Source organism: Ranitomeya variabilis, chromosome 4 (genome assembly GCF_051348905.1).
Source record: "Ranitomeya variabilis isolate aRanVar5 chromosome 4, aRanVar5.hap1, whole genome shotgun sequence".
Lineage (NCBI taxonomy): Eukaryota > Metazoa > Chordata > Amphibia > Anura > Dendrobatidae > Ranitomeya > Ranitomeya variabilis.
In genome coordinates, this window is record NC_135235.1 from 114354562 (window position 1) to 114366850 (window position 12289).

General features: G+C 43.6%; 1 long non-coding RNA gene across 1 annotated transcript; it reads left to right on the forward strand.

Annotated features, from left to right (window-relative positions):
• Positions 1 to 4018: 4018 nt before the first annotated feature.
• On the forward strand, positions 4019 to 11568 carry LOC143768478 (uncharacterized). Its single transcript, XR_013213881.1, has 2 exons — positions 4019 to 4475; positions 10848 to 11568. It is a non-coding gene; the product is annotated as an uncharacterized LOC143768478 (long non-coding RNA).
• Positions 11569 to 12289: the final 721 nt, after the last annotated feature.

Below are 12289 nucleotides of genomic sequence, written 5' to 3' on the forward strand. Positions count from 1 at the left end.
GCTGGTCATCCTGGGATTTTTGGTACCAGAGATTTGGTTGCTAGGTCCTTTTGGTGGCCTTCCTTGTCGCGGGATGTGTGTTCTTTTGTGCAGTCCTGTGGGACTTGTGCCCGGGCCAAGCCTTGCTGTTCCCTTGCTAGTGGGTTGCTTTTGCCTTTGCCTATCCCTGAGAGGCCCTGGACGCATATTTCCATGGATTTTATTTCTGATCTTCCTGTTTCTCAGAAGATGTCTGTCATCTGGGTGGTTTGTGACCGGTTTTCTAAGATGGTCCATTTGGTACCTTTGCCTAAGTTGCCTTCCTCCTCTGATTTGGTTCCATTATTTTTTCAGCATGTGGTTCGTTTGCATGGCATTCCGGAGAATATTGTTTCTGACAGAGGTTCCCAGTTTGTTTCTAGGTTTTGGCGGTCCTTTTGTGCTAGAATGGGCATTGATTTGTCTTTTTCTTCAGCATTTCATCCTCAGACAAATGGCCAAACTGAGCGAACCAATCAGACCTTGGAAACCTATTTGAGATGGTTTGTGTCTGCTTATCAGGATGATTGGGTGACCTTCTTGCCGTTGGACGAGTTTGCCCTTAATAATCGGGCTAGTTCGGCTACTTTGGTTTCGCCTTTCTTTTGTAACTTTGGTTTTCATCCTCGTTTTTCTTCGGGGCAGGTTGAGCCTTCTGACTGTCCTGGTGTGGATTCTGTGGTGGACAGGTTACAGCAGATTTGGACTCATGTGGTGGATAATTTAACGTTGTCTCAGGAAAAGGCTCAACGTTTTGCTAACCGTCGTCGGTGTGTTGGTCCCCGGCTTCATGTTGGGGATTTGGTCTGGTTGTCTTCTCGTCATGTTCCTATGAAGGTTTCTTCCCCCAAGTTCAAGCCTCGCTTTATTGGTCCTTATAAGATTTCTGAAATTATCAATCCAGTGTCTTTTCGTTTGGCCCTTCCAGCTTCTTTTTCCATTCATAATGTGTTCCATAGATCTTTGTTGCGGAGATATGTGGCGCCCATGGTTCCCTCTGTTGATCCTCCTGCTCCAGTGTTGGTTGAGGGGGAGTTGGAATATGTGGTGGAGAAGATTTTGGATTCTCGTTTTTCAAGGCGGAAGCTTCAGTATCTGGTCAAGTGGAAGGGTTATGGCCAGGAGGATAATTCTTGGGTGGTTGCCTCCGATGTCCATGCTGCCGATTTGGTTCGTGCTTTTCACTTGGCTCGTCCTGATCGGCCTGGGGGCTCTGGTGAGGGTTCGGTGACCCCTCCTCAAGGGGGGGGTACTGTTGTGAATTCCGTTCTTGGGCTCCCTCCTGTGGTTGTGAATGGTGCTTTTGTGATTTCTGCCCTTGGGCTACTGTTATGATCCTTAGTGGCTGAGGATCGCAGATCTGACCAGCTAAGTAACTGAACATAGAACGAGCTCTAGGGAGGTGGTAACTGGATTGACCGCAATCCTGATCCTATCCAATACACACTAAAAGTAGCCGTGGAACATTCCTGAAATCCTAGATGTCTCTTCATGGCCAGAGAAACTAGCTACCCCTAAAGAGAGAAAGCAAAGACCTCACTTGCCTCAGAGAAAATACCCCAAAGATGTAGAAAGCCCCCCACAAATAATAATGGTGAGTTAAGGGGAAAATACAAACGTAGAAATGAAACAGATTTAGCAAATGAGGCCCGCTAATCACTAGATAGCAGAAGATAGATAGGAAACTGTGCGGTCAGTAAAAAACCCTATACAAAATATCCATGCTGAGAGTTCACGAACCCCCACACCAACTAACGGTGTGAGGGGAGAAACTCAGCCCCCTAGAGCTACCAGCAAGCGAGGAAATCACATATTAGCAAGCTGGACAGAACTCATCATAAATAGTGTTGAGCGATACCGTCCGATACTTGAAAGTATCGGTATCGGAAAATATCGGCCGATATTGGCAAAGTATCGGATCTAATCCGATACCGATACCCGATACCAATACAAGTCAATGGGACTCAAGTATCAGATGGTATCCCTGATGGTTCCCAGGGTCTGAAGGAGAGGAAACTCTCCTTCAGGCCCTGGGATCCATATTACTGTGTAAAATAAAGAATTAAAATAAAAATATTGATATACTCACCTCTGCGACACAGCCTGCACCTTATCGCGGGAACCGGCAGCCTTCTTTGCTTAAAATGCGCGCGTTTACTGCCTTCCGTGACGTCACGGCTTCTGATTGGTCGCGTGCCGCCCATGTGACCGCGACGCGACCAATCACAACAAGCCGCGACGTAATTTCAGGTCCTGAATGCCTAATTCTAGGCATTCAGGATTTGAAAATTACGTCACGGCTTGTGATTGGTCGCGTGCCGCCCATGTGACCGCGACGCGACCAATCACAACAAGCCGTGACGTAATTTTCAGGTCCTGAATGCCTAATTCTAGGCATTCAGGATTTGAAAATTACATCACGGCTTTTGATTGGTCGCGTCGCGGTCACATGGGCGGCACGCGACCAATCACAAGCCGTGATGTAATTTTCAAATCCTGAATGCCTAGAATTAGGCATTCAGGACCTGAAATTACGTCACGGCTTGTTGTGATTGGTCGCGTCGCGGTCACATGGGCGGCACGCGACCAATCAGAAGCCGTGATGTCACGGAAGGCAGTAAACGCGCACATTTTAAGCAAAGAAGGCTGCCGGTTCCCTCGGTAAGGTGCAGGCTGCGTCGGAGAGGTGAGTATATCCCTATTTTTTATTTTAATTCTTTCTTTTACACATTGATATTAATCCCGATACCGATTCCCGATATCACAAAAGTATCGGATCTCGGTATCGGAATTCCGATACCCGCAAGTATCGGCCGATACCCGATACTTGTGGTATCAGAATGCTCAACACTAATCATAAACAAAGAAACATATAGAACACAGATGAGCAAAATATGAACAAACAGAAACTTAGCTTCTGTTGGAGAGACTGTTAGCGAATGTAGTCAGGAGAGATCAGAATAGCACTGAATACATTGACAGCAGGCAACAACTGACGGTCCAGGTGAGCTAAATAGGAAACCAACTAACCGATGACGAGACAGCTGATCCCAGCCACAGACCCGCAGAATGACAAAAAGAGCCACCAGAGGGAGCCCAAAGATAGCACTCACACAGTACCACTCGTGACCACAAGAGGGAGCCCAAGAACAGAGTTCACAACAGGCTCCCTCTGGTGGTTTTGAGTGGAACTGCTGCTCCTTGAGTTTTGCTGTAGCAGCTGCGTTCACTTATCATTTCTCCTGGCCTTGCTATTTAACCTGGCTCTGGTCTTTAGTTCATGCCAGCTGTCAATGTTTCATGGTTGGATTCTGATTTCTCCTTGAATTTCTCTGATGGCCTGTCCATTTCAGCAAAAGATAAGTTCTTGCTAGTGCTTTGTTGTCCATTTGCTTTGGACTTAATTGCTCAGCTCTTGTTATGTTTCTTTTTGTCCAGCTTGTCATTATGATATATTCAGGCTAGCTGGAAGCTCTGGGGAAGCAGATTTGCCCCTCCACACCGTGAGTCGGTGTGGAGATCATTTTTGTAAACTCTGCGTGGATTTTGAGTTTTTAATACTGACCGCACAGTATCCTTTCCTATTTCTGTCTATCTAGATTAGAATTGGCCTCCTTTGCTAAAATCTGTTTTCATTTCTGTGTATGTCATTTCCCTCTTCACTCACAGTCAATATTTGTGGGGGGCTATCTTTCCTTTTGGGAATTTCTCTGAGGCAAGATAGTTTTCTGTTTCCATCGTTAGGGGTAGTTAGTTCTCAGGCTGTGATGAGGTGTCTAGGGAGTGACAGGAACATCCCACGGCTATTTCTAGTGTTGGTGTTAGGATTAGGAGTTGCGGACAGTAAAGTTACCACCTCCTCAGAGCTTGTCCTATGTTTCGTTTTAACCACCAGGTCATATCAGAGTTGCTCCTTAACCACCAGGTCATAACAGATCACGCCAGAAGCGAGTCACTAATCCAGCTCATCAGCGCCCATGTCACATGACCGCGGGCCGGCGTTTTACTTTTGAGAACTTTTCCTTAATCGCCCGGTTCCTCCAGCCTTGATGCTAACCAATGTGATCTGCCATATTATTACTACTTTTTATCAATATTAATTAACACCTGTGGAGATATCACTCATGGTCATATGTGACATCATCAAATACAGGAGGCCATTGTTACCTCACCGCATGATGTCACAATGACTGTGGGTCTATACAAACAGGTGTTCTAGGGGAAAAGGCTCATTTCAGAAGATAAAGATGACGAGAGCGGAGGATCCAGGATCAAGGACACGGATTCTCATTTCGGGAGATGAAGACGAGGAGAGCGCAGGATCCAGGATCGAGGAAACAGACTCCCATTTCAGGAGATGAAGACGTGGAGAGCGGAGGATCCAGGATCAAAAGCAAAGATTCTTATTTCAGGAGATGGACACGAGAAGAGTGGAAGTTCCTGGATTGAGGATACAGGTAAATAAGAATCCATACAGGGATATAATTTAGTGAACTTAGTGCCAACATGAACTCTCCAAGTCTACAGATTGTGGCTGTAAGGTTTAAAATTTCTTCAGCCCTTGCTGGTAGAATCTCTAGACTTGGGTGATGAAGGTTCTTTGTGAGGTCACACAGCGGAATGTTGGACACTAAGAGTTCTGTGCAGCAAACATGGGGACATCAGAGAGGTCAGCACAAAGATCGCACCTCGGATGGAGACACAACTGTAGATACTATGGTCAGTGACACTTCAAGTGGTATCTGTAGCTAGTACAGATTGTTGGTGGTGGTTTTGTCACCTTAATTTAAGATTATTGGGGCAAAAAATGTACCATTATTCCCCCACATGGGACAGAGGTTGGTGTACATACATTGGGGAAAAATACATTTATTTATTTACTTTCTATTTATTTTATTTTTTTTTACCATTTTATTGTACTATTTATTTAACCCCTTCACCCCCAAGGGTGGTTTGCACGTTAATGACCGGGCCAATTTTTACAATTCTGACCACTGTCCCTTTATGAGGCTATAACTCTGGAACGCTTTGACGGATCTTGGCGATTCTGACATTGTTTTCTCGTGACATATTGTACTTCATGTTAGTGGTAAAATTTATTCGATATAACTTGCGTTTATTTGTGAAAAAAATGGAAATTTGGCGAAAATTTTGAAAATTTTGCAATTTTCCAACTTTGAATTTTTATGCCCTTAAATCACAGAGATATGTCACGCAAAATACTTAATAAGTAACATTTCCCACATGTCTACTTTACATCAGTACAATTTTGGAACCAAAATTTTTTTTTGTGACGGAGTTATAAGGGTTAAAAGTTGACCAGCAATTTCTCATTTTTACAACACCATTTTTTTTTAGGGACCACATCTCATTTGAAGTCATTTTGAGGGGTCTATATGATAGAAAATACTCAAGTGTGACACCATTCTAAAAACTGCACCCCTCAAGGTGCTCAAAACCACATTCAAGAAGTTTATTAACCCTTCAGGTGTTTCACAGGAATTTTTGGAATGTTTAAATAAAAATGAACATTTAACTTTTTTTCACACAAAATTTATTTCAGCTCCAATTTGTTTTATTTTACCAAGGGTAACAGGAGAAAATAGACCCCCAAAGTTGTTGTACAATTTGTCCTGAGTACGCTGATACCCCATATGTGGGGGTAAACCACTGTTTGGGCGTATGGCAGAGCTCGGAAGGAAAGGAGCGCCATTTGACTTTTCAATGCAAAATTGACTGGAATTGAGATGGGACGCCATGTTGCGTTTGGAGAGCCCCTGATGTGCCTAAACACTGAAACCCCCTACAAGTGACACCATTTTGGAAAGTAGACCCCCTAAGGAACTTATCTTGATGTGTGGTGAGCACTTTGACCCACCAAGTGCTTCACAGAAGTTTATAATGCAGAGCCGTAAAAATAAAAAATCATATTTTTTCACAAAAATGATCTTTTCGCCCCCAATTTTTTATTTTCCCAAGGGTAAGAGAAGAAATTGGACCCCAAAAAATGTTGTGCAATTTGTCCTGAGTACGCTGATACCCCATATGTGGGTGTAAACCATTGTTTGGGCGCATGGCAGAGCTTGGAAGGGAAGGAGCGCCATTTGACTTTTCAATGCAAAATTGACTGGAATTGAGATGGGACGCCATGTTGCGTTTGGAGAGCCCCTGATGTGCCTAAACACTGAAACCCCCTACAAGTGACACCATTTTGGAAAGTAGACCCCCTAAGGAACTTATCTTGATGTGTGGTGAGCACTTTGACCCACCAAGTGCTTCACAGAAGTTTATAATGCAGAGCCGTAAAAATAAAAAATCATATTTTTTCACAAAAATGATCTTTTCGCCCCCAATTTTTTATTTTCCCAAGGGTAAGAGAAGAAATTGGACCCCAAAAAATGTTGTGCAATTTGTCCTGAGTACGCTGATACCCCATATGTGGGTGTAAACCATTGTTTGGGCGCATGGCAGAGCTTGGAAGGGAAGGAGCGCCATTTGACTTTTCAATGCAAAATTGACTGGAATTGAGATGGGACGCCATGTTGCGTTTGGAGAGCCCCTGATGTGCCTAAACATTGAAACTCCCTACAAGTGACACCATTTTGGAAAGTAGACCCCCTAAGGAACTTATCTAGATGTGTGGTGAGCACTTTGACCCACCAAGTGCTTCACAGAAGTTTATAATGCAGAGCCGTAAAAATAAAAAATCATATTTTTTCACAAAAATGATCTTTTCGCCCCCAATTTTTTATTTTCCCAAGGGTAAGAGAAGAAATTGGACCCCAAAAAATGTTGTGCAATTTGTCCTGAGTACGATGATACCCCATATGTGGGTGTAAACCATTGTTTGGGCGCATGGCAGAGCTTGGAAGGGAAGGAGCGCCATTTGACTTTTCAATGCAAAATTGACTGGAATTGAGATGGGACGCCATGTTGCGTTTGGAGAGCCCCTGATGTGCCTAAACATTGAAACTCCCTACAAGTGACACCATTTTGGAAAGTAGACCCCCTAAGGAACTTATCTAGATGTGTTTTGAGAGCTTTGAACCCCCAAGTGTTTCACTACAGATTATAACGCAGAGCCGTGAAAATAATTTTTTTTTTTTTCTCAAAAATGATTTTTAGCCCCCAGCTTTGTATTTTTACAAGGGTAACAGAATAAATTGGACCCCAAAATTTGTTTTCCAATTTGTCCTGAGTACGCTGATACCCCATATGTGGGGGGGAACCACTGTTTGGGCGCATGACAGAGCTCGGAAGGGAAGGAGCGCCATTTGGAATGCAGACTTAAATGGATTGGTCAGCAGCCGTCACGTTGCATTTGCAGAGCCCCTGATGTACCCAAACAGTACAAACCCCCCACAAGTGACCCCATATTGGAAACTAGACCTCCCAAGGAACTTATCTAGATGTGTTTTGAGAACTTTGAACCCCCAAGTGTTTCAATAAAGTTTATAGCGCAAATCCGTGAAAATAAAAATTCTTTTTTTTTTTCACAAAAATGATTTTTTAGCCCCCAGTTTTGTATTTTCACAAGGGTAACAGGATAAATTGGACCCCAAAAGTTGTTGTCCAATTTGTCCTGAGTACGCTGATACCCCATATGTGGGGGGAACCACTGTTTGGGTGCATGACAGAGCTCGGAAGGGAAGGAGCGCCATTTGGAATGCAGCCTTAAATGGATTGGTCTGCAGGCGTCACGTTGCATTTGCAGAGCCCCTGATGTACCCAAACAGTACAAACCCCCCACAAGTGACCCCATATTGGAAACTAGACCTCCCAAGGAACTTATCTAGATGTGTTTTGAGAACTTTGAACCCCCAAGTGTTTCACTACAGTTTATAACGCAGAGCCGTGAAAATAAAACATCTTTTTTTTCCCACAAAAATGATTTTTAGCCCCCCAAATTTTTATTTTCCTAAGGATAACAAGAGAGCTTGGACCCCAGAAGTTGTTGTTCAATTTGTCCCGAGTACGCTGATAACACATATGTTGGGGTAAACCCCTTTTTGGGCGCACGGGAGTGCTCGGAAGGGAAGGAGCACTGTTTTACTTTTTCAACGCAGAATTGGCTGGAATTGAGATTGGACGCCATGTCGCGCTTGGAGAGCCCCTGATGTGCCTGGACAGTGGAAACTCCCCAATTCTACCTGAAACCCTAACCCAAACACACCCCTAACCCTAATCCCAACGGTAACCCTAACCACACCCCTAGCCCTGACACACCCATAATTCTAATCCCAACCCTAATCCAAACGTAAATGTAATCCAAACCCTAACTTTAGCCCCAACCCTAACTTTAGCCCCAACCCTAACTTTACCTCCAACCCTAGCCCTAACCCTAACCCTAACCCTAAACATGACTGAAATACGTGGCACTGAAATACGTGGCACTGAAATACGTGGCACTGAAATACGTGGCACTGAAATACGTGGCACTTAAATACGTGGCACTTAAATACGTGGCACTGAAATATGTGATACGTGGCACTTAAATACGTGGCACTGAAACACGTGGCACTGAAATACGTGATACGTGGCACTGAAATACGTGGCACTGAAATACGTGGCACTGAAATACGTGGCACTGAAATACGTGGCACTTAAATACGTGGCACTGAAATATGTGATACGTGGCACTTAAATACGTGGCACTGAAATACGTGATACGTGGCACTGAAATACGTGGCACTGAAATACGTGGCACTGAAATACGTGGCACTGAAATACGTGGCACTGAAACACGTGCAACTGAAATACGTGGTACTAAAATATGTGGCACTGAAATACGTGATACGTGGCACTGAAATACGTGATACGTGGCACTGAAATACGTGGCACTGAAACACGTGGCACTGAAATACGTGATACGTTGCCCTGAAATACATGGCACTGAAATACGTGGCACTGAAATACGTGGCACTATGACTGTCAGAAAATGTTCATTAAACGGTTAGGGGTGAGGTTAGGGGTAGAGTTAGGGTTAGGGTTTGGATCCCTTTATCACCTTGATGGTGGTGGGTGGCTTTTCAGTGTGTTTTCTGTTTTTTTTCGATTAAAAATGCATGCGTTTTTAACGCAAACAAACGCATGTGCTTAAAAACACCAAGAAAATACTGCAGGTTGTATTTCTGAAAATTAACGCATGCAGAAAAAAACCGCATGCGTTTGAAAACGCGACCAAACGTGTACAAAAAAAACGCATGCGTTTTCAATGTTAAATATAGGGAAAAAACGCATGCGTTTTTTTGTGTAAAAAACGCTGCAGACAAAAACGCAAGTGTGAAACCAGCGACGCTTTTTATAGCAAAAAAGTTTTTGCGTCTCCACATTTTGAGAGCTATAATTTTTCCACATTTTGCTCCACAGAGTCATGTGAGGTCTTGTTTTTTGCGGGACGAGTTGACGTTTTTATTGGTAACATTTTCGGACACGTGACCGTTTTTGATCGCTTTTTATTCCGATTTTTGTGAGGCAGAATGACCAAAAACCAGCAATTCCTGAATTTCTTTTGGGAGAGGCGTTTATACCGTTCCGCGTTTGGTAAAATTGATAAAGCAGTTTTATTCTTCGGGTCAGTACGATTACAGCGATATCTCATTTATATCATTTTTTTATGTTTTGGCGCTTTTATACGATAAAAACTATTTTATAGAAAAAATAATTATTTTGGTATCGCTTTTTTCTCAGGACTATAACTTTTTTATTTTTTTGCTGATGATGCTGTATGGCGGCTTGTTTTTTGCGGGACAAGATGACGTTTTCAGCGGTACCATGGATATTTATATCAGTCTTTTTGATCGCGTGTTATTCCACTTTTTGTTCGGCGGTATGGTAATAAAGCGTTGTTTTTTGCCTCGTTTTTTTTTTTTTTTTCTTACGGTGTTTACTGAAGGGGTTAACTAGTGGGGCAGTTTTATAGGTGGGGTCGTTACGGACGCGGCGATACTAAATATGTGTACTTTTATTGTTTTTTTTTTTATTTAGATAAAGAAATGTATTTATGGGAATAATATTTTTTTTTTTTTTTCATTATTTTGGAATATTTTTTTTTATTTTTTTTTTACACATTTGGAAATTTTTTTTTTTACTTTTTTACTTTGCCCCAGGGGGGGACAATACAGATCGGTGATCTGCCAGTTTGCATAGCACTCTGACAGATCACCGATCTGGGAGAAGTGCAGGCTGCTTCACAGTGCCTGCTCTGAGCAGGCGTCTGTGAAGCCACCTCCCTCCCTGCAGGACCCGGATCCGCGGCCATCTTGGATCACGGGTCTGGAGCAGGCAGGGAGGGAGGTAAGACCCTCGCAGCAACGCGATCACATCGCGTTGCTGCGGGGGGCTCAGGGAAGCCCGCAGGGAGCCCCCTCCCTGCGCGATGCTTCCCTGCACCGCCGGCACATCGCGATCATGTTTGATCGCGGTGTGCCGGGGGTTAATGTGCCGGGAGCGGTCCGTGACCACTCCTGGCACATAGTGTCGGATGTCAGCTGCGATATGCAGCTGACACCCGGCCGCGATCGGCCGCGCTCCCCCCGTGAGCGCGGCCGATCGGCTATGACGTACTATCCCGTCGGCGGTCATACGGGCCCACCCCACCTCGACGGGATAGTACGTCGGATGTCAGGAAGGGGTTAACTTATATATAGCTGCATTTACAGCGTTTTTTTTAATCAAATTTATTACACCATTTTTAAGTCTCTATGTCTAAGCTTAAAACTGCAGAGAAAAGGGGGCCTGTTTATCTGGCATAAAGTACAATATATTTATGAGGCTTTAATACAGGTTTTATACTGATACTTCCCCTCATATTATTTCTTTCTTACCAGGGAGAGATTCTGGATCCTGGAAGGAAGATTGAAGAATCTAAAGAGAGCCACGCCATTGTTTTTTGTTAATCATTTATTGTCTGTACATGATATTTGTTGTCTTATGATGTCATTATATGCTGATTATATGGATCTAATCCTGGAATCAGTGCATCATGACATCATATTGTTTAGGTGACTGCTGTCTTACCCAACTGTATAAGGAGTAGTACATACATATTTACATGCTTTAGCACTACAGAGTGCAACTTTATTTGTTTGCCACCTGTATACTGTATAATGGTCCTGATATGATGCAACAATCCTATGTCTGTATATTAAGGGGTAGTGTTTGTAGGGAGGTAGTGTTCTGTGTGTGGGGGGGATAGTGTTCTGTGGGGGGTAGTGTTCTGTTTTTTTACAGGGGAGATGAACATAGTCAAGCTCTGAGCTCCAGAGTCTGATCTGAATAGGACAGGTGAGGCGAGTTACCAGGACAAAGAAGATCTGCTATCCAGAAACGAGTCACCATATTGAATATTATTGCTGTATATATGTCAGTTAGTTAGCTGTAGTATGGCCTTGGTCCAGGGTTCTCAAACTGATCGCCTTTTCTCGGGGTCAAGAAGGAATTTTTTCCCTGTAACACAAATTGGCTGAACGTGTCCAGGTTTTTTGCCTTCTTCTGGATCATTGGTCTTAGGTAGAGGTAAAGATTATATTTAATAAAATATGTTTAAAATCAATGATTGGTCTCCTTATGTCTTCATTTTATACAGCACTCAGGTAGTTGTATATGTGAGTTCTTATTTTTAGGATCCATGGCTGCCACATGACTGCGTATGCCGAGTACGGTCTTTTTCTTCGTGTATAAACCTAAACCACCAAAACCTGCCCCACCATCCCGAACTCCACCTTAAATAAAAACATAACCAATTACATTCTTTTTGGATATTTTGGCCACAGCGGCCAACTTTTATTAACAAAAAATAACATAAACATTAATACAACAATATATAAATTTGAGGGGAGGGTTCTTGGAGCTAAAAGATCTGGCAAAACCCCACAAAAGAAGAACGACCACCATATTACCCTCAGCCGTGCATCCCAGCTCGAGGGCACCGTACATCCCGTTCCGGGAAGAGAAAAACCACCAACAGCTCCCAGGGTAAAACCCCGTCCAGAGCCCATACCAAAAAGCCAGATCAAACCCCACAACATTTTAAATTGCCTGTAATTATGTTCCAATTCCTTCCCCCAACCAATCAGCGTCAACTCCAAGAACCCCCACCCCCCCACCACACACGAACAGCCATGACCACCTCAGGCTCGTGAGTGCCCCAACGCCACCAACGCCCTTTCAACCCCTTTTTGTAATGCCAAAGTCCACAAATCAATTCCAATCGCATTTAAATGAACTCCGTCCTCCAACCAGTAGTTACCCACCCCCAACTCCAATTCAA